At 45.8% G+C, this 18,179-nt stretch overlaps 1 protein-coding gene across 4 annotated transcripts in view; it reads right to left on the bottom strand.

Moving 5' to 3' along the window:
• Positions 1–15,911, bottom strand: part of Bach1 (BTB domain and CNC homolog 1) — a 34,920-nt gene extending 19,009 nt beyond the window's left edge. For 2 of the 4 annotated variants that reach the window (XR_013113639.1, XM_034515656.2), the window contains exon 1: positions 15,767–15,911. The gene's annotated coding sequence lies outside the window, so the exon portion shown is untranslated. Of the gene's footprint in view, positions 1–9,348; positions 9,372–14,568; positions 14,714–15,766 lie in introns of those variants that run through there. The other 2 variants (XM_076943112.1, XM_076943113.1) reach the window with 2 other exon arrangements.
• Between the last annotated feature and the right edge of the window lie 2,268 nt (positions 15,912–18,179).

The following is an 18,179-nucleotide window of genomic DNA, read 5'->3' as shown; positions in this document are numbered from 1 at the left end:
TCTGGACATAAAGTGGCTTCCAAACATTTGTGATCACTGCACAACAGTGGCACTCACAGAAAGGAGGTAACTGAAATACATGCATACCTGTTTATCTCTGACATGACTGTTCTGATACACATACTCTGAGACACACAAGAAACTGTAACTGACAGTCTAAGAGATGCAATTTTCCGGCAGCCCCCTCCCCTCGCCATGGTCTGTATTGAGCACGCCCAGTAGTGTGAATCCCACTGTGAAGCAGATCAAGGGCAGAAGCCCCTCTGCATCGTTCAGTTCTCCTGACACCTGACTCACTGCCTGGCCCCCAGAGGGTCAGGGAAGGAGACACTGTCATGCGTTCAGATCTGATACAACAAAGGAAAGAAAGGAGAAACCAGAACTGCTCTCACAGTTCACAGAGCACAGGTGGCTTCCACCCCCCAGTCCTGGTGTTTTAGCTACAAAAACATATCAGTCCAAAACTTCTCTTCTGCTTCATGTTTGCTTTTACACAGGTGAAAGATTAAACTCCTTAGAAGTGTAAATGAGAGCACTGTCTTTCAGTACATGCTTAAACTCTGCATCAGGTTAAGGACCCAGCCGAGCACAGGACTGCACTGTTGACTGTGACATTAAACATGAGGGTAAGTGGAACTTGGAGTTGTACCTTTGCAGAAGGAGCAGACAGATTGTTTAAATGGTTCTTTGTGTTTCCATCATCAACAGGAATAACTAGGAACTGCTTAGCGATTACCGATACTCCATTATCCCATGAAGGACGGGAGCTCCAGGGCCAGGAGTGTCCTCCTTCAAGGCAGCTGTCCACACTGACCTGCCAGTCAAGGCAGTCTCCAAGAGACATCCATCTGCCCCATGATGGATGGCTCTTACACCTTCCTGCCTCCCAACTTAAAAACCTTTAAAGGCATGTTACTCATCCATTTATCACTGTCAGTCTGGTGAACACTGCACAGCCACAGAAAAGCGGAAAAGCCTAGAGACGGATGTTATCATTAGTGTGCGATGTCAGGAGTTCAGCCCTCTCCACCAACATTCTGTGTATGCCCTTGTCTCACCCCACAATGGCTTTCCAACTTGCCATTTCTCTTCTCCTCGGAAAGACAGAGCTGGGCATGGCTCATCGTAACCTAAAGGCTGTTTGGATCCCAAGTGACCACAGCAGGAACTGTGGGCGGCAAGCATCAGGAACTGATCAGAACACCATGAGGACCCACTAAGAAGGCCAGGCTCTCTCCCTCCCAGTGGATCAAGTGTTGGTCCCATTTGGGATCTCAGTTCTCCCATGGTCCTCTGCAACACACCCCTCACTTGGGCAGACACACATACACAATTATACAATTCTGTGCCGAGTCCTGGGGCCCCTGCCTCTAACCTGTCTCTCCAGCTCTAACCCAGCCCTCATTTGTTCAAATACTTTTCATCCTACACCGCTCCAAGCTTACTCAGGAACCAGTGTAGTTACACAAAATTTAAAACTGGGGAAAAAGCTTCATGTATCAGCATTTAATTCTTACCCCAGACAAAGTACTCTGACATTTTCTACTTTTTAAAAATTAATCCCAGGAACTAGAGATATGGCTCAGGGGTTAGGTTTCTTGCTATTGAGGAGGGCGAGAGTCTGGATCCCAGCACCCACTCTGGGCAGCTCACAACTTCCAATAACTCTGGCTTCAGGTACACTGCTATCTTCTGGCCTGCCCCTTGGATGACTTCAGCCAGCTGACTCCTCAAGACCTTTAAGTTTGGCCTAGATGTTACAAGTTTGTCTAGACCGTGTTCTGTCACCATCCAAGTCCACAGCACTTGTCCAGACAGAGACGTCTGCTGCTGAATGGATGGATGGCTTGACATTTTAATACAATCCCAGATCACGTAATACAATCCAAATCCAAACATTCCACAAAGCTATTGGTGAATGGACATGCACTACTCAGGGCTCACAGGAGGAGGTGCTTAGATGGCTGTTCCAGAACGAAGAGGCCCTCAGGATCCCGGCTAGGACCTCTTGGAGATACAACCCTAGACGAGTAACTGAGGAGTAAGGGCCACCAACTGTAAACACCACCACTACAGTGACTTGCAGCAACAAACACACTTCAACATCTGTCCCCATCACTGAGCGGTAGTACCCAGGAGTGCTCCAAACTAAGTGTCAGTAATCACCTAACACCTTAGCTACGTAACAAGTAATGACCGTAATGACCGTGCACGGTTCCTTTCAACACCCACCTTAACCTTACGCAGATCCCTAATGTAATGCAGAGTTTAAGCACCGACCGAAAGACAGTGCTCTCACTTTCTAACACTGCTCAAACCTAAAAGCGAAGGACAACACTCCAGGCACCCACATCTGTGACTGCTGACTTATTAAATCCAAGCCTAGATTCGCTACACTGGACTGGCTCTGTATTCTCGGAAATGCACCACTGCCCCACTGAAAGCAAGGGTGTGCTGACGGAACTGCTGACTCACTCCCTGAAGCTGACCAAGGATGAACATGCACTTCAAAGTTCCCTGAACTTCAGTGTGGAAATGTCTGTTCTCTACCCAAGGTGTACAAGTTACATTTTAATACAGCTATTGTTTGGTTGGTGTTTTCACTTTCAAAATGACACTGGAAAATAAGGCACAAGGCTCTGACTCATCACGATGTAATAACACTTCAGATAAGGAAAAAACTCAGCCTTAGGTGACCTAAGATGGCAGGGCCTTGTGTGTGACAATAAAACTGCAAGTGTGAGAAGAACTATTTGCCACACAAATCCCAAGACAATGATGAGTGTTGTGTCCATATAAAGAAGACCGCCATCCAAACCTTCTGTTTTCACTGAACAATACAAGGTCATTTAAGATGGCTACCTGTACCACCCTACACATGAGGTGCCACGAGGTGCCACGAGAACACAAATGAAAAACAGGCTCATTCAAGAACTCACCCTAGATGCTCAAAATGAGAGGGAGGATCCAGGGTAAGAAAACAAGGCAGCAGCTGTCAGCAAGTCACACAAGATACCCAACAGGTATCACAGCATGTACTGAAGTAAAAAGCTGGTCACTGTTCACTTAACCATACTACTAATTAATGAGAAAATAGTACTGTCAAATGAATTCTGTCAATCGTGTGCATGCGTGTGTTCATTATGTGTATGCACACGAATATGTTCCTGTCTAGACAAACACTGACCAATAGACATCAGAGCTGACACACAGGGCATTCATCATGGCTGTTCTGTGTAAGCAGTGCCTGGATCTGCAGCTGGTCCAGCTTTCTGAACCTGACTTCCTCTCCTTTCTAGAAGGTTCTTCTCCTCGATGCTTCTGCTTCTGGCTGTCCTCATCAGCTTCGGTGACTTCATGTCCACCTAACTAGATTGCATGGCTTTTTAATGGTAAGCTCCAGACCCCAAAACTTTTCTTGATCCTTGATCAACTTCTTAACTCCCCAAGTCAGTTCCAAGCTCCCCAGATGTGAGCATTCTGAACTCTGGTAGTTGGCCTTACATAACTCTTTCAAGTAGATGACAGACAGCCGACACACTATGGCGCGTACACACTTAGCCCTTTGGCTTGGGCGGGGGTTGGGGGAGCTTTTATTTTTCTTTAAAATGTTAAAAATTAAGATGAGGCTGCCCACAGAAAAGAATCCTCAACATTATATATTTTTTAAAATTATCATCCTAGAGTTTTCCAAAAAAAAAAAAACCTTAACATCAAAACATCAAAACCTTAACATCAAAATTCGTGGAAATTTAAACCAGCAGCGTTTTCCCAAAACCGTAAGACTTGGTCAGTTCTCTTAGCCTTAAGGAAGCCTAAAGCAGGATGGGACAAGAAATGCTGCTGAAAATGTTTTTTTAAAGCCCAAGCAAACAACTGCAGCAAAGCAGAGGCCAGCAGCACCTCCAAAGGGGCATGGTTGAAAGCTAGACCAGGAAGACCCTGGAGAGACAGGTTAAAAATGTGCTACAGCTAAAAAGGCATAGCTTTCTAAAGCCACATTTTTAAGTCAGCACACAAAGCAAGGGCTTCGCACAGCACTTTCAAATGCTGTGTTCTAACTGGTCCTCCCCAATTGTGCTCTCCATCCACCACCCCTCTTCTCTCTAGCTTCAACCCCTCCCCGCTGTAGCATCTCCCTCCCCCCCCCATACCTCTTTGTGCTTTAGTGGGGGGGGGGTCTTTCTAAAAGTAGAGAAAGACACTCAGACCCTGGCAGCACTGAGGAGCAGCTCGGGTTGGCCGGGCTTCCCCGTCTTCCCAAACTGAACAAGTACATAGGTAAGTCATGCCATGTTCGTTCAGTTTGTTTTCCTGGCTTTTGTTTTGATTTGGTTTTTGGTTTTTTGAGACAAGGTTCTATAGAGCTCTGGCTGTTCTGGAACTCACTCTGTGGACCAGGCTGGCCTTGAACCACCTGCCTCTGACTCCCAGTTGCTGAGATCTAACATGAACGCCTCTATTCTTGGACTGCCTTATATATTTTTCAGAACTAAATATCATATTTGAAATTTTAAAACAAAGTTAGGCTTAAAAGCAAGGAGTTGGAACTGTTGGAGAAGCCTGGAGGAAGTTAGTATATAACCCTGAAACCAGCATCAAGGCATACGGGCTCTAACTCCACATGACTTGAAGTCAGCTCCTCCATGTCCCTGGCTACAGGAAGCTAATGACCTGCCATCTGTCACCATCACTGTACATTAACATGAATTTTCCTTTTGATATGCAAATGGGTTGTGTCCTGTAGTACTATCAAGTTTCTTTCACTCCTCTGAATGATTTTACTACACACTCATACTAAGAACATCTGATGCGTCTTTTCTGTTGGTATTGGCAAATATTTCATCATACAAAATATGTAACAATTGTTCATCCACTTAATTGGTGATAGAGACAGACAAGTGATCTGGCCTCAGCTTGGGATACTAATCAAGCTGTATTAGACACCACCAGACACACAAGGGCTGAGTGATATGGGAGGCGTTTGCTCTTTAGCACCCATGCAATAGCTTCGCAGATGACCAAATCCCTTCACTTTGCTACCAGCATGGCAGTTCCAGCCGCCCAGCAGCAGCACTGCCTTTTGATGTGCCATCCTCTAGTCTTAGCTAGCACGGTGTGCACAGCAGTTCCCTGGGGTTTTATGTGCCTTCCTCGTGCCTAATAATACTGACTATCCTGCATGTGCCTGTTGGCCCATTCCTTATCTCCTGGTGTGAAATCCATTTAATTCTTCCTAGACTTTTTAATATTATTATTATTATCTTTGACTTGGAAGAACAAGTAGAACTGTGATTATAGTTGCAATAAAACTACCATTAATTTAGAGAAAACAGCTAACAAATCAAGTTCTCCAGCTTTCGAATATGGCTTGCCTCTCCATGTTTAAGGACTTCTTTAGTATCTCTCTTAATGTTATGATGATGGCTAGAGCAGAGGGGGTTAGTGCATCTTCTATTGAATCTATTCCTATACGTTTTGTGGTTTCTGTAAATACATTTGAGCTCTTGGGCTTTACTCTCTATGTTTACTACATAACTGCAACACATTTCTGAGATGTGAACCAGAACCCTACAGCCTTAACTAACTCATTAATTGTGGCAGCTTCCGTGTAAATTCTGCTTTTCCATGCAGTCACACCTTCTAAAAACAGATGGTTTTTCTTCCTTCCTTCCTTCCTTCCCCTCCATTTCTTCCCTCAGTGCAGTGACTGGTCACGTGACAGTAGGGGACCTGCCTCAATCATCTCCAATGTGGCAAAGCTTTAGGTTAACAATTCAGGGTTCAAATGATCCTGTCCTATCTTAATGGGGCCAAGCAAACAATAAAAGCTACTTAGAATTGAGTGAGACAGGCTCTTAACAGGAGAAACAAAATCAACATGAGTATAAGAGGGAGGGGAGAGAGAGACAGGAAGTCAACCAGTCTCAGACTGATATATAAACATCCTACAGGTCACCAAAAAGTTCAACACCAGATCTGAGTGAATACCACCGCGTCTCCGCAGTTAGGATGCAGTAAACCAGGCTATTCCGTCTACCTTTTCACACTCCAAACAAAAGACTGATTTCACTAAATGCAAACCTGAAAGGCATTCACAGAAATAGTGACAAAACCTAGTCAGATTCAGTTAAATATAAATTGTGGGTAAACTGGCTGTGAGTAAAACCTTTAAAGATTTTTCAAATAGGAAAGGCATCCAAAAGAGAAAAATCAATTTTAAACCAAGATCTTAGATTTTGACCAAATAAGGAGTTAAGAAAGGTGGGAAAATGCAGTGTGTGAGGGGAGATGTGGCTACACAGGACTCATCACCAAACCGTAATACAAAGGTCCCTCTAAATTCGTGATCCTGCCATCCCCTTTGAGATGGTCCACACGGTAGACCTGCAAGCGGTCCTGAGGCAAGCCTCTGGGCACACCTGTGAGGGCCCATCATACACGTGGGCAACACTGCCTGCCACAGTGCTTCACCTTAGAACCTTAAACACGCCCCTCATGTTGTGGTGACTCCAGACCATAACACTTGTTTTGTAACTACTTCATAATAAATTTTGCCGTTATGAATCGCAATGGAAATATCTGATATGCATATTTGATATGTGAGCCTGTGGGGGTTGGAACCCACAGGATGGGAACTGCTAGCCTAGCAGCAGCCTGAACTGAGGAAGCCCAGTGAGAACAGCTTTTGCTCTTTGCCTGCTTGCTCACTGTCTACACTGCAGCCATCCCTGGAAGATATCAGAGCCCAAGCTTCAGCCTTCCAACATGGAATGAAAGCCTGTGGCTCTTGAGGAATCCCCCAGGCCTCTGGTACCAAATTGGAGCTGCTGAGCCATCCAGCCCCATAGACTGGGCAACTCTGGTTCTCAGCTTCAGCTCCCTCCATGCAGAGTGCAGAGAGTCATCGCTGGACCACTCAGGCAATATCCTGTAAGGCAATCTAATTAACTCTCTTAATATACAGCACTTCTCTTGGTTGTTCTACAGAGGACCCGGGCTAATACACACTTATACTTAGAATTCTCTACTCTCCCAGGAAGGGCATTTCACTCTGTCTCCTCTTCCCTCTCTGCAGTTCCCTGTGAGTCCACCAAAGCCAAATTGTCAGTTTCCTCCAAGTTTCCTCAGCAACATTCAACACCCTTTTATCTCCTCCCTGCAATCGCTGGGCTGCCAGGATCCCAACATTTCACCACCTTCCAACCTACCTCTCCAGCAGGCTGTTGTCTGTTAATTATCAACCTGACAGAATCTACAATCATCTGGTGGGGTGTCAGCCTCTGGACACGCCTGTGAGGAAAGAGACCTGACCTGTGTGGGAAGACCCATCATTACTCAGAACAGGGGCAGAGGAGCCAGCGCAGAGCTGGCACTTAAAGCGCTCACCTCTCCTTTTCTTAACTGTGGAGGTGATGTGACCAGCAGCAAACTCCTTCCACCTCGAAGTCCCAGCCAGGATGGACTAAACACCTGACCTGTGATCCAGCGTAAACTCTTTCTCCTCTAAGGTGCTTTTGTCAGAGTATTTTATCAGAGCAGTAAGAAAAGAAATGAAGATAACCCTCCTCTGTCTGAAAGCCTCCAGATTTTAGAGAACCGAGGCTGTCCTCACATCTCACCTCATCTTGGCCTCCCACAAACCACCTTCACAAGCTTATCTAAAGCCACAGAAAAAACATAAACCCTAGGTCTCTAGACACTCCTGTTTGTTTGTGATCTAATCTTGACTTCGGTCTTAACTTTCAGACTCACGTACCCAGATATACACTCAAATTATTATATGTATGCCAAAGAGGCATCTCAAATTAACACGAGCAGTAATATCTGGTGTCCTCCATCACTACACTCCTAGGATATTCATCAAAATATTGAGGTAATTTTTTCTTGTTCTTCTGTTTATGCATTCAAATTATCAACTCTAAAAACATTACCTTATAAATAAAAAGAATAGCTATAAGCATAAAAAGCATGCCTTAGTTAAATGCAGCTCATGTTTATTTTAAAAGTCAATTAAATTAAGGGACAAGTGACATTTCCATCTTCACAATGGGGTTTTCTGCACTCATCATAAAGGATTAGCTTTGTGGAAAGTCTACCGGTGACTTTAACATACAGGCTCCCACCTCTATGGCCTCACAACGACCACCAAATACACATGAAGTTTTATTTTGAAAAGTGTCTTGGTTCTAGGGAGGTGGCCTAGGGTAAAGTCACACTCTGCAAGCAAGCATGAGAAGCTGAGTTTGGGTCCCCAGCACCCAGAGTAGCAGTTCACACTTGTGAGCCCAGCACTAAGAGTGTGGGGAACACAGGAGCATAGGTAATCGCATTTCTGGGTTGTACTGGTCAGCCAGCCAAGCCAATGAATGAGCTCCAGATTCAGTGAGAGACGTGTATCAAAAAAGAAAAAAACAAAAAACAAACAAACAAAAAAAAGAGCTATGGTGTGGGAGTGACAGAGGAAGACATCCAGCCACCACACACACAGAGATGTCAGCCATTAAAGCCATCAGAGGTTCCACTCATTTCCCTGGACGCTGACATAGTGAACCCTGGCTTGGCGGAATCCTGATACAAACAAGTGATAGGAGCAACATCTATCAGACTTTAAGAAAAGTTTACACACTGATAAAGAGGCGTCCATGGCAGGAGTGGAGGTATCTCTCCTTCCAGAGAACTTAGTCACTGAGATGAATGAGCTATCTTGCAACCCTGGGAGAACAGATGCTGGCACTGTCTCCACCTTTTATCCACAGCTAAGCTTCTGGAGAATATCTCAGACTTGCCAACGCTAGCAGTATCCTCCACCGAGCCATGAAGTCATCTGACTAAGGCTCTCTGACTTCCCCAAACGTCAGCTCGCAGTCTGCTTCCCTAGCATGGTTTACTACAGCTGGCCATGCTGTGACAGAAGTCTGCTGGCCTGGTAATTAAGCTGTAACCTCTGTAAAGTTCTGCCAATCGTTCCTGGCATATAAAGCTGTATTTGTTTCCTATTTTGCATATATAAACAGAGCGTTTAACAAGCTTTGATGTCACACATGTTCAGGTAAATTTAGCAGCCCACCCTACTATCTACACACACTCACACGTATCTGTGTGTGAGTTTGGAAGCACAAGAACAAAGCACCATCAAACCCAAAATCTACCTTACCCATCCTGAACCCCAGGGATAGCTGCTGCAGTTAATGGGAGAGGGTGAAGGGACACAGTCCTCTCAGAGCCCTTCTGCCAAGAACTCCTCGTGTCAGCTGACTCTAGAGACTACTCCAAGGGGTCCCAGATACTTGAGGTCTGAGGCTAACTAGACCAGAGATAAAGGCAAGCCCTCAGAACAAAACACACCTTACAGAAACTCAAAAGAAGCAGAGCTTGATCATGTGGAGTCTTCTACTACAAAGAGATAATCAAAAGAGTGTCAAAAGTTGACAGTGGCCACAGACTCAGCATCACCTGCAGGCTCCATTGATTTCTCTCAATGGTGCTCACTCAGCAAGGCGCCATGCTTTTCACCTGCTAAGGCAGGCACACCTAGGACTCAAACATTCCAGAGGTGGAGACAGGGGAGTTTTGGAGTTCAAGACCAGCAAAACCCTGTCCAATAACAAAGTCTTTTACTAAAATGAAAACAAAGGGAGGGAGGGAGGGAGGGAGGGAGGGAGGGAGGGAGGGAGGGAGGGAGGGAGGGAAAAAAGAAAGAATATATATTTTTAATAATATATTATTATAATATACATTACATATATATTTATTTTATACACACATATATATTTTAAAATCCATAAATTCTGATTCGGCCCATTTTCCCATTTAAAAGATGGCTCCTAGACAGGAGAAAGCTGTGTGCCAAGAAGACATGTCAGGAAAGTACAGTAAATTAACATCAGTTCCTTGGAAATGACACCCGAGCCAACACAGTAATCAGTTTTCACTTCAAAACTAGTGGTTAAATATAAAATATACACATAAAATTACTGTTCTGGCCAGAAACCACTTACTCTGGAATTACAGCCTAATAAATATATTAAAACATTAATAAATGTTTATAGCTTTATATTTTGTAATCAACTCTCTGCATCGATTGAGCCAACATCAAAAGGATGCTGACATCCTTCTGGGAGAGAGAGAACATTAGGCATAGGAAAACACCAGCAAGCAGGGAGCGGGGTGGGTGTCCCTATCCCTTCCCATGGATGCTGAAGTCTTCACCACCTCGGTCAAAAGCACCTTTCAGCAATAAAACAGATGGTTGGGGAAGAGGGAAGAAGGGCAGAAACCTCACTCTACTGTTTAATCTACATCTTAGAAACACAGCCCACTGCTAATGTCCAACCTACAGAAGAACAGCAAAAAGGCTCTGCCATAATAAACTTCTGTGTGGAGTTCAGGCTTATGGCGGAATGAGAAGGCAACTGTCTAGTGTCACTGACGCCATCTAAAAGTTGCCAAAGACTTTGAAAACATTATCAGATAGATAGGATAGTATTATCAGATAGGATAGTATTATCAGATGGGATAGTAGGTGGAGTGAGATTGGCTCCCACAGGCTCATAGATTTGAATGTTTGGTCATGAAGAAATGGCACTGCTTGACAGACATTAGACGGTGTGACCTTGTTGGAGGAAGTGTGTCACTGAGGTGGGCCTTGGAACCAGTGCTGGCATCTGCCCCTCTTCCTGCTGCCTGTGAAGTCAAATGAAGAACTCTCAACTAGTTCTCCAGCACCATGTGTGCCACCATGCTCCCTGCCAGGAAAACGGGTAACCTCTGAAACTGTAAGCCAGCCTCAGACAAATGCTGTCCTTTATGAGAGCAGCTATGGCCATGGGGTCTCTTCACTGCGACGCAACACTAAGACAGACAGAAACCAGTAGTAATCATTTTATTACAAAAGTATTCTTTTGAACAAAGACTATCCTAGGGCTTTGAGGAAATGCATTTAAACTTCATTTTAACAGAATATAATTTGCACACAACTTCAGTGCATTGTGAACACTTCCAAACTCTCCCAATGCTGAGAAGGGAGCCTGCAGCTGGCCAGCTTCAGGGCAGTCCAGGTGCCCTAACAGCAGTTAGTTAAACACCCAGGAAGGACTCTGGCAGCCCCTGTTTCTTTGTTCCCCAGGTTTGCCTTGGGGCAATTTTTAATAAACTCTAAGGTTCTATGTGGAAGTAAGAAAGGTCCGCTCTGAGCATGATGACAAGAAAGAAAATGTTAGGTATACAAGATAGGAAACCGCTCCACAGCCCGAGTTACATTTGCTCAATCCACTCTGCGTCAATTACAGGTAAGCAGGGAATCTTAAAACCTCTAAGTGTGTCAACTCAGTATACAGTCAAGAAGGACACCATGTCCAGTAAACTGCTTAAACAAAAAAAAAAAAAAAAAACCAGCCAAGTTTCAAAGCCCAGAGGAGCAGAACTAGCCCACGCTGGATCGCTGTGCAATCAGTAGACAGGTTAGCAAGCAAACGCTGAGCCAAGGCTCGCTGAGCATGGCGGGATGGGGGAGGGGCAGACGCGTCTCGCCAGCAGGAACTCACTCGCAGGGTTGAGAGAATCCAAGTGCTGTGCATTAGGAAAGATGACAGACACAACTGCAGCTAGACACACCTTGTCCTTGGGTCCCTATCGTAGGTAACTTCTCTGCAGGTTTGTCACCTAGAGGAAACCCAGGGCTTACAGGCTGGAGGGTAAATGCGTACCATACATGTTCCCCCATAAACCAGACGGAGTCCAGGAAGCAGAACAGAGAGAACAGTTCCATTCCGGCACTAGTAAGCAAGGAGGAAGTGGCCGCTAAACCTGACGGTGAGAGTATCCCCAACTAGGATTCAAGGATCCAGACAGAAAATTCAAAGTACTTTTTATGACTTCAAAAACCAGTTACATTTAACTAGCATGGCAGAATGGGGTGCTCCACAGCTCTGCAGAGGCTGAGAGCCCAAAGGCACCAAGGTGAAACCTTGCTACCAACAGTGTCCTCTTGGGTTGTATTTCTAGTGGCAACACCTGCCCTATGTCTGGCAAGCCTCCAGCTCACCTGTGATGGTAGCCGCTAGCTCGGCTCCCAGAAGGACCTAAGAAAGCCATGTAAGAAAGCATCCAACCTGCCTCTCTCTCTGGACACCAGAAAATAGCACCTAACAGTTTATGTCCTGGCCACTTGATTCACAGTAACACACTTACTCCTCACAGCAATCTATGATAGAGACCATCATCACCACCACCACCACCAACATCATCATCATCATCACCACCATCATCATCCCCATTTTTTCAGAAACAGCAAGACACCGACCCCAAGGCGTAAGGATGACAAGCAACTTTGCCGGAACATGATCTTTAGCAATTCAGTTCTTCATCTCCCACCCAGAGCTTACGGCTTCTCTATCAACTGTACAGGGACCCCAACTTTAGATGTCAATTCGTTGACAGTGATGTAAACCGGTATTTTACCTGCAGTTTTGAAATGTTTCTCTCGGCAAAAAGTCTGGCTTTAGCAAACAGCACTCACGTTCCCCATGCGTCAGACATCACTTGCGTCTGTTACTTGGCGCATATATATATATATATATATATATATATATATATATATTTTTTACTCACAAGAATCTCATAAATCATCCACCTCACCACCTAAAATAATCCCTTCAGCCCTCAAAAGACTCGGGATTCAATTATCCCATGAATAGGCAGAAAAGTGAAGGGAGGGGACTGTTAAAAACCTCAGCTGCCTGCTCTGTGCAGAGTCCTCTGACACTTAGTCATTTCAACAAGTTTTGTAGCTGTTCTTGTGAGAGTCACCACACAGTACAGAGGTACAAAGACACAGGCCCTGAGGTGGAACGGATGGTAAACAGTGGCCAGTGAGAAGGTTCAGTGGGTAAGGGTGCCTGCTGCCAAGCCTAAGGCCGCAGTTTAGTGCCCAGACCCACGCGACGGAGAGCACCTATTCCCACAAGTTGTCCTCAAACCTACACAAACACACACACACAGAGAGTGAGAGAGTGAGAGAGAGAGAGAGAGAGAATTAATAAAATGTAAATTAAAGAAAAAACCCTAGTAACTACTAAGAGGTTGACAGTCTAAGGAATTCCACTTCCCAAGGATTATCTAAATGTTATATTTAACAGTTTCAAGAATAATCACAAGAATATAAAAAAGGGAACTCCACAGGCTTCCAAAGGGTAAGAGAAGGCTGTAATTTTAAAGATTTTTTTATAAATATTACATTCCAATGTGAAAATTATCAAGCCTTCTAGCCTCTACTCTTCAGATCACACACCCCACCAACCACCTACGAATCCAATAAAATGTTATCAAAAGGTAACTATTTTTTTATTTATAATGCTAACTTTTTAGTAAGAAATGTACATCTTCTAGTCTTCACAATAAAAATGCTATAAATGAAGTGGAAATTAAATACGAAGAATATGTTGAATAACTACACCTTCTCCGGAAGAGATCAGAAATTAAAACACACACACACAGAAATCTGTTGCAGACCTAGAATAACGGTAGTAGCAGTGGAAAGAAAATTTTATACTCCTCAATAGAAAAAAGGATAGAGTGTGCATAACCACATTATCTAATATGCAAATACTGATGTCACTCTGCTTCTTTAACTTCTTGCTGTGGGTGTTTTCATGTTAGATCAGTCATCCTGTGCAGTACGTGAAATCTCCTAACATCTAAAAGAGACATGATTGACAGCACCTAAATCTAAACCAGCACACCTACCACTTCCCTGCTACAGATGTTTTAAAGGAATGACCATCAATAATAAGGAATTTGGTATAGTTCTTGGGGTCCATGCAACCAGTGAGTGGATAAAGGCACTTGCCACCAAGCTTGATGACCTGAGGTCCTGCCCCAGAACCCACAGGATAAACAAAGAGAACCACAAATGCAACTGTCCTCTGACCTCTGCACAAATACACGTACAAAACAATAAATAAACAAACAAATAAATAAATAAATGTTTTTTTTTAATCACCATTCTTTTGGTCAAAGGGAAGAAGCTTCTCCCCTTCATATGGGTTTCCTTTTCCAAACTTTGCACGGAGGACTGGTGTGAGTATGTTCATTTTTTTTTTCAAGCAAAAAGAAATCACACAAGATCCATAAAATCCAAAGAGTGAGACAGACACATACATAGACCCCTCTCCTTGAGCTTGACCCAAGAAGACCTGCAGACTCTATACCACCTCTCTGACTCCAGAAACTAGTTATGCAGGAAAACCTAAAAGCCCTAAAAGGAAAAGGCCTTTGTGGCCGCATAAAAAATAAACTTTTATAAAGAGTAATTTAAGCATGTATCCACCACTCTGCATCAATACTAAAAGGCAAACCAGGGACAGCAAAGGAATGAAATGTTACAATACTGTTTCGTTAGTTACAACCCTGCTGACTGCCTCACTTCTATCTAAAATCTCTCGGACACAGCTTCCTCCAGCACAAACTGATTCTCCCGCAGTAGGCCACGAGGCTGCTGTTTAAACACCACCTCGGTGCTACTTGGCCACGTCCTAAGCATGCTCTCCCACGTCATCCACTGATTACCTGTCTCAAAACACGCAGCCCGCAGCTGGGCCCCCTCCGGCCTCCTGAAGCAACCCCTAGTGTGCAGCTCGGCCTTTTATAGTGGAGGCATGTGATGCGATGCGAGTATCTGCACCAGCTGTTCCTAATTACCTCTCAGACTGGGGTGAATGACTCAGCAACACAAACTCTTTTAAAGAGTCACCCTACCTTGTTATCCAACCAACGTAGCGAACAAAGGGAAGCCACTTGACAGATCCGACGGTTAAACAAGAGGCGATCACTCCTCCAAAACTACCCAACTCCAAGGTGACTCACCAGGAGCCTTTTTTTCCCCTAGACTCCCTTACGATGTCCAAAGCCAGAAGTGGCAAGCGTCTTCAAGCCCAGCCCAGAGCTTGCACCACTACCACAAGAGCAGGAAGAATAGGCCAACCCGTACCTCTTCCCATTTCTCTCAATGTTTGTAGAGCTCAAAGGCTCGGCCACTAACAAATCTACGGTGGTCATCCTTTAATCTTTCTGACCTGCCTTCCCTGCAAACCCAGTGGGCTTAAAGGAGTGCTCCTATACCTAAACAAAGACCCAGCAGGAGCATCCTCCAGACGAGCAGTCACAACTCTACAATTCTCCAAAAAAAAGAACAGCATCCTGGAAAAAAAAAAAAAAAAAAGTCTTTGTTCTTCCAAGCCTGTCGCAAGGAGCTGGATTTTCCCACACACGTTCTTTCAGAATTACTACTACGTCTGCCTTGACTCAGCGCAAGCTGAACGTAGAGGGCTCACTACATAAAAGCCAACCAGCGCAATTCCACTAAATGACACCAAAGTACCGGAGAAGATCGAGAACGCGTTGGCCCTGGCCCTACCGGACACAAACACAAAAGCTGGTGTCGTTAACACCGAGATGCACTCTGTCGATGCTGTGCGAGTCTAAATTACAAACGTGCGCCAAGCTGCAACAAAGGGAAGCGCGGACCGCCGGGTGGTCCCGGAACCCCGGCCGGCTCGGCCTTGCCCCCGCAGCAGGCGGAGCGGGACGCGGCCCGCGGAGCGCGGTGCAGGGCGGCGCCGGCACGGCCAGCCCGGAGAGTCTGCGCTGCGCGTAAACAGCGCGCAGCCCGCCGCCCCTTCTAGGCCCGCGCGGCCGCCCGCCTCCAGCCCCGGTGACCCCCGGGAAGGACGGAAGGACGGCAGCCCTCACCGCCCGAGACACTCACCGGAGCCGAGGCGCGGCGCGGCCCGACTGCAGGCGGCAAGTGGCGGTCAGGTGACTCACTCCCTCCGCGCGGACGGCCGCCCGTCTCCTCCCCTGCGCTCCGCTCCACTCCGCCACCGCCGCCTGCGCCTCCCGGCGCTAAACCCCGCCCCGCCTCAGGCCCCGCCCCAGGCCCCGCCCCATAGCTGAAGCCTTGCCGAGATCCAGGCCACGCCCGTGTCTGGAGCCACGCCCCGTTCCAGGCCACGCCCTCCGCTTGTAATAGCCTCTCTATTTCGCCTCGGCCGAGTTCGGTGTAGCTTTGAGGAGGGTATTACTGAGCGCCAGGCCTCCAACCACGTCGCCCTACCTCTGCCTTTGGTGGCAAGGTTACACGTCACGGGAGACCACCTCCTCCTCACCTGTTGAAGCAAAAAAAAAAAAAAAAAAAAGCTGACGTCTCCACGCCCCCAGAATTGTTCTTCCCACCTCCCCAGACACACAGGTTAGATAAGGGTCTTCTGCCCCACGCGCCCCGGACACCTTGGAAGCTCGGTTTAGCCAAGCTCCTGGGTTGCTTTCATGTGGGAGCGCGAGAAACAGGCGTTTGAACTTGCCGAAAACGGTGTGTCAACATCTGTCTGGAGCAGATTCTGAGAGGAGGAGGCTGTTCCCCCTCTAAATGATCACTAACTTCGTTCTAGTTGTTTGTGTCCGATGGGACCCTTCCTCGAAAACCACAAGGCATGTAACCTGGAGTGTGCTTTGCTCATTATAACCCATTAATATGCATGCTTTTCTGATCAAATCCCTTTGCTGCTTGAGCTCAGCCAACACTGCTTTGAGCGTTAGTCCTGTGCCCTTCATACTTGCCTGAATAAACTGCACTCTTATCGGCTAGCCTAGCCGTGACCCGCTTCATTCGCCAACAAGCAAAAGTGTTGTACTGGGCTTCACATCCGGAATATTGTACTAAGCGTCTGGCAGCCTACCTCTGTCCTTCTATGCTGTACCACCAGGAAACGGATGCATCGATGTCAGGTGATGTCAGCCGTCTTCCCTCAAGCCCTGGTCGTGCTTCCATCCTATGCTGCCTATTTGGGTGTTTTTCCAATTGTTCACTATGTTCACTCTTGTTCAAGGCAGTGTCTTTCTGCAAACCTGCACACGCTCGTGGCAAGTCTCATCATCTGGAGAAAAGAGTGTACTGGGCTGGCCAACCTGATTAGAAATAATGAAGGAATTACCACCCCTGAGGCATGTAGCCCCCTGAGGCTGTAGCCCTGGGAGGACCTGTGGAAAGAAACAATGTTGCTGGCTTCTTGGGCATTTTCCTCAGTTGGAGATTCACTGTGTTCCAATTCCCCACCCCACCCCTACACACATGCCCGTCTGAACGTGTTTACAAATTGAAGTGCACAGTTTCTGATGCTCTTCTGAGAGTGTTTCATCTGTCAGCTTTTACGGATCTCCTTGGGATCTTTCCCATTACTCATTCCTTAAAATATTAATTTAAAAAAGATTGCTCAAATGTGTCTTTTCTCATGAGATTTTTAAAGGGGGAAAAATCCTTAAGAGCCTGAGGAAGGTGCTGGGAAGATGGCTCAGACATTAAAATGTTTACCTTGCAGGTGTGAAGACTTGATTTCAAATCCAGTACACACCTGTAATCCCAGCACTGGAAAAAAAAAAAACGGAAAGGGGGGAAAGGGGTCCCTGGAACTCTATAGCTAGCCAGTCTAGCCAAATCAATAAGCTGCAGGTTCAATGAAAAACTCTGTCTCAAAAACAAAATAAGGCTGAGAATTATAAGACACTGGGGTTGACCTGGGCCGCCATATGGACATGCACAAGTATACATGTGCGTAGATACATGAATACATTCCTATGCATACATCCCTGTGATGGTTTGTATGTTTGGCCCAGGGAGTGGCGCTACTAGGAGATGTGGCTTTGTTGGAGTAGGTTTGTCACTGTGGGAGTGGGCTTAAGACCTTCATCCTAGCTGCCTAGAAGTCAGTCTTCTCCTAGCAGCCTTCTGATGAAGGTGTAGAACTCTCAGCTCTGCCAGACACTGTCATGCTCCCACCTTGATGATAAGACTGAACCTCTGAATCTGTAAGCTAGCCCCAATTAAATGTTGTCCTTATAAGAGTTGCCTTCATCATAGTGTCTGTTCACAGCAGTAAAACCCTAAGACAATCCCCTACACAGACACAGAGAGAGAGAGAGAGAGAGAGAGAGAGAGAACTATAAGAAGAAAATTTTATTATTATTATTAACTAATAATGTTGACAATCAATTGAGAAAATCAGCCTAGTGTACAACACAAAGATTCTATGTTACTGTATAACAGAGACTTACACTTAGTGCTTCTTTGTCCCATAGCTGCGGTTTCCCAGTCCGCAGGAAGATGTACCCATGAAGCAGGGACA

Source organism: Arvicanthis niloticus, chromosome 12 (genome assembly GCF_011762505.2).
Source record: "Arvicanthis niloticus isolate mArvNil1 chromosome 12, mArvNil1.pat.X, whole genome shotgun sequence".
Taxonomy (NCBI): Eukaryota; Metazoa; Chordata; class Mammalia; order Rodentia; family Muridae; genus Arvicanthis; species Arvicanthis niloticus.
Note: the sequence above shows the minus strand (reverse complement) of the source record. Positions and strands in the feature narration are given on the sequence as shown.